Genomic DNA, 5,425 nt, shown 5'->3' on the forward strand with positions numbered 1-5,425 from the left:
GTTAGACAAGTGTCCAGGTCTTTCGTTCATAGGGTCTCTATGAATTGTCTACGACTCAACAGCACTTAACAACAACAACAACATTCTTAAGATGGTTTTTAAGTTCAAGTAGGACATATTGAAGGCCATGTTTTGGTTTTCGTGGACTTGTTTTAATTTTCTAAAACTTCAACTTGAACTTGCTTCTGAGTAGTCTGTATCACAGTCAGCCCCCAGCCTTGTTTCACTGCTGATATTGAGTGTCTCCAACTCTTTGCACAGATGTAGTCAATCTGATTTCTGTCCAGTCCATCAGGTGAAGTTCATGTGTACAGTCAATGTTCATGCTTAGTCATAAGTATGTGTGATTAATAAATCCCTCATTGTAAACAAAATTCTATCATTTGATTCCCAGCCTTATTTCTGTCACCAAAGCCATATTTTCCTAATACCGGTCATTCTTCTTTGTCTCAATTTTTGCATTCTGGTCGTCAATTATTCTGAATGCATCTTGATTGCAGATTTGACCCATTGCAAACTGTAAAGGTTGATAGAAATCCTTACCTTCTTCCTCTTTGGCTTTTGCAGTTGCTGCGTATGTGTGAATAATGGTAGTCTAGCAGGACTTCCTTTATGTGTATGCACAGTATCTTAGCACTCAGTATTGCTCTTATCACTCAGCATTGATCTTGAAATGCTGTTTGACAATGAATGCCTCACCATTCCTTTTCAATTTGTCATTTCCAGTGTAGTAGGTCATGTGATTGTCTGATTAGAAACGGCCAATACCAGTCCGTCCCAGCTGACTAATGCCTAGAAGGCCTGTCAGTTTGCTGTATTGTGATGGTTTGTAAGCTATTGTGACACTGGGAGCCATGCAATTGGTATTTCAAATTCCAGTGGCATCATCCCTGGTGGACACGTTTCAGCAGAGTTTCCAGCGAAAGGCAGACTATAAAGCAGGACTGGCCATCCATTTCTGAAATAACCTTCCAAAGCTCTATGGACAATGGAAGAACACTGTTGGATATAGTGCCAGAAGCTAAGTCCCTCAGGTTGGAAGGCACTCAAAATGGGGCAAGAGGAGAAACAGCTGAAAACATCAAATAACAATTGGAACATAGGATGTATGAAGTATGAATCTAGGACAACTGGAAGTTGTTAAAAATGAAATGGAAGCCGTAAAGATAAAAATGTTAGGCATTAGTGAGCTGAGTGAAAAAAAAATTGTTATTGTTGTTGTGTACTGTTGCAAACCCTTCAGTGGATTTTTAGAGGTAGTAAATTGCACCAAAAGAGATTACTCATCTTTCTCTTGCAGAGCGGGTGGTGGATTTGAACTGCCTACCTTTGTGTTGGCAGTGCAATTCCTTACCACTAAGTCATCAGAGAGCCTTACATGAAAGAATAGACTTCTCAAAGTAGACACAGTGTTTGTTAACACCGTATGTTATTGCTCTCCTAAAGCTATTCATTGTGGCTCAACTTCTTGGCCCAAAGATTCTTATAATGATATGCTCTGTGAATGCCAGACAACCTCCTTTTCCAGACCCCTGAGATTGTGCTCAAGGGGCTCCATTTACAGACTTTCCTCACAGAAGCTAATCCAACTACCCAAATGAAGAAAGGGAACCAGCTACAATGTGAGCAATGTGGATTCGTGGAGACCCCAGGTATGCCTGAGTGATCTTTTGGAAAGAGATCACCAGGCCTTTCTTCCAGGGCACCTATGGGTGGATTTAAAGTACCAACGTTCAGTCAGTATCCAAGTGCTTAACTATTTGTGCCATCCAAGATCCTCTAATCCAGCCACAGCCCCTGAGAAGTGCTCAGCCTGGCAGCACTTAAAGACCAAAGCTGAGCGGGCATATGGCACCATTCTATGAGGGGCAGGGAGCCCACAGTGGACCCACATGGCAGTTGAATGACAGTAGATTCTGACCACTACCATTCTTAGTGGAATAGACACTTCTGGGCTTGCCTTTTCTGCTTACACTGCTTCTGCCACCTCCACACTCTGTGGGCTTATGAAAGAGCTTCATGTATCATTATGAATGAGCAGCATTATGAAAAGATCTGGCCAATGATTTATTAGATGCAAACTATATGTAACAGTGACCTCAAATGTATGGATTTTATTAGTTAACCGCCTACAGCACTACTTAAAATCAGCTGTCTTTATAAACCAAAGGTCAGCAAATATTATATATAAAGGCCTCCATAGTTTAAAAGCAACTGAGATGGCTTGGGGGCAGCATCGCCTGCCTGTCACCAACACCATAAGGGAGAATAGTTCTCATCCATCCAGAGAATAGCATCTACAACATAAAACTGATCCCTGTAAGATCAGACATGTTCCATGTCTACCAATTCTAACACCAACTCTCCTCCCAGGGCTCTCACCGATCTATTATTGGATTTGCAAAAATACTGCAATGGCCAACATAGAACTCATTGACCTCATTCATGATTATGAGGTTTGTTAGGAAAGTTAACAGATAATTCAGGTTGGAAGCAGGATACAGTTTTTTGGTCAGGACAAATCTTCAGATTAACTTGCAATCACTTTGACATTTAGCTTCAAGACTTTGGGTCAGTGTGACAAATCTTAGTCCTTCCTATCCATTACTCTACATGCCCTTCTGCCCCTAGTCCTCCAGTAACATTGGTCTTAGACCCTTGGGCCTGGCACTGGCTCCATTGGATGGCAGTCTGAGCACAGCTGTCTTTCCTTGGTTTACTTGCTCTTCACTACTTCCGCTGTTCTTGTCTAGTCATGGTCTGAGTTGTGTCGGAATCTCTAGCCCAACCGAATGTGTCTGGACTTTAATTCTTTCTTGTTGAAAGTGCAACAGTACATACCATCAACAAGAAAAGGTGTTGGGGTTTTTTTTGTATCTACATTTGGTTCTCCCTCTCTTTCTTCATATCTGTTTATCTATATATCATTGTTGTTGTTTACTGTCGAGTTGGAACGAAGGCCCACAGAAACTCTGGATGCCTAGTGTGAAGGGAACTGGCCTGTGTGAAGTTCCTAAGCTGTGCAGAGTGGGAGAAAAAGTGATTCTGAGACAGTCCTTGAGTTAGGAACACAGTCCCTTGGAGATTCTGTGTGTGTGGAGATCAATCCTGAATTTACTTTCCACTTAGCTCAGCTTCTAATGTTTCCTGAATGTGAGCTTCTGCAAAGGGAGAGGTAGAGGTGGAGAAGATGTTGGTGTTTTAAATAGTATAAGAGGGAAAATAATGCTGATTTAAGGCTGATTGATTAGCCTCAGCACTATTGACATTTGGAATGAGCTAATTCTTTGTTAATAGGGTCTATCCTATGCATTTTAGGCTAAACACCAGAAACACCTCATGCCCTAGTTGTGACAATCAGAAATACCTGAGACATCACTAGCTCTCTTAGGATACAAAATCACTCTTTTTTTTTTTCTTCTCAATGTCAGCCACAATTTAAGAGAGGATTCATCTGACATATCTTCTAAATCCTGGTTAAACTTCTGGCAGTTCCCTATCTATGTACTGTTCTAGCTGTTTTTTAGTGATCTTCAGCAGTATTTTGTTTGCATTTTTTTTTATACAAAATCACTCTAGTGGAGAACTACTGGTTTAAGAAAGAACAGGGGCGGACTATTTCTTTAGGGCTAAATCTTAGTAGCAGTATACAGAATGCCATTTCGTAAAAAGAATATTTTCTTAAATCTTAGAAAAATTTATTTCTGGCTACTACATAAATATAGCTGCAAAAGTCTTGAAAATTCAGACATCTCTCTCTCTCTCTCTTACACACAGAGTCTAAAAATCACCTAATCATATAACCCAGAGACAACTATTTCTAATATTTTATAATCTTATGCTATTTTTCCATGCATATAAATAGACATATTTTCATTTTTAAACAGAGAGAGCTTATAGTGTTCATTAAGTTTTCTAATGTGTTTTTTTTCCATTTAACAATGCATGATGACCATTATTTTGTATTGGTGAATATGATTATATGACACACATTTTATTGGTTGTGGGTGGTGACTGTTTAATTATATCATAATTTACTCAATCCTTATTGCCGTCTGAAGAAATTTACTTTTTATTACACAATTAGTGCTTGTTTGCTATAGAGAATTAGAAATTAAAATAAACACCACATAGGAAGTAAAACTTATCCACCAACAGCTTGAATAAACAGTGTTACTACTTTAGTACACATTCAATCTTAATTTTCTTACAGAGATGGGTTTTCTTGGTGTCTATTATTTTAGTACTTGTTCTTTTCACTTACAGCACAATGCCTATAAGCATACTCACATAACGTCATTGTTGGGACTGGCTTAGGATTCCATTGCATGAAAATACACAATTCAGAGCACTGATGATTGCTTATTAGTTGACATTTAGATTTCTTTTTCTGTTAGAAAAAAATGACAATAAACAGCCTTGTAACTAATTATTTTTTCTAGAACAAATTTCTGCAAGAAGAATGGGCAGGTCAAAAGTTATGCAAAGTGAATTTGGAAAATGGAATTGCCCTCTCTAAAGCTGTACCACTTCATGCTTCTACCAGCAAAGTATTAGTGCCTGTACCTATTTTAGTGTACATTCACTAAATACTCTCTTTTGCTAACACTGACTGCAATAATAATAATAATAAAGGTATGCCAATTTTATAGGTAGAAAATGATAGAAAGTTGTTTCAATTTGCATTCATTTGAATACTAATGAAGCCGAATATTTTTAAAAATGCTTTTTGCTTTTTGTACTTCTATTGAAAATTGTTCATATTCTTTGCTCATTTTTCTATTTGTATGTTAATACTTTCTCGATTATTTATGTTAAAGATATTAATCCTTTCACAAGATATATATAGCAATTCTTTCTCTAAATAAAAAAAAAACCCTATCATTTTGTTTTCATTTAGTTTGTTTCATCTAGTCAAACATACAGAAGTTAAGAATGTTTATGTAGTTGAATTTATTACTCTGTTCTTTTGCTGTTTTGGATTTTTGTGTCATGCTTGGAAAAACACTTCCTACCTGAAGATTTAGCAGGCCTTGGTGGAGCGCTGTGTTGGGCTGCAGGAGGAAGACGGACAGACAGGGCCATTATGAGCTGGAATCAGTGCAATAGCAGTGGTTTAGCTCAGTTTCTTATAGACACTTGAATTTATGATAAAATAGTTTTTCGCCTCTTGGATTTTATATTAGTTTGATTAGATGGCAGAGGAATCAAACTGTGTGTGCATGTGTGTGTGTGTGTGTGTGTGTGTGTGTGTGTGTGTGTGTGGTGTACCTCCTGCTGAATAATACTAAGGAATTGTGCTGCTAGTCTAATGATCAGCTTTGGTCCATTCTGACTAGATGGTACACAACAATAACAACAAATATATATGTTAACAACAAATATAAAAATATATATAAACAACAAGTATATATAATATATATGT

The sequence above is a fragment of the Elephantulus edwardii genome, unplaced genomic scaffold (assembly GCF_000299155.1).
Source record: "Elephantulus edwardii isolate Elephantulus edwardi_28Jun2011 unplaced genomic scaffold, EleEdw1.0 scaffold00161, whole genome shotgun sequence".
Classification (NCBI taxonomy): domain Eukaryota; kingdom Metazoa; phylum Chordata; class Mammalia; order Macroscelidea; family Macroscelididae; genus Elephantulus; species Elephantulus edwardii.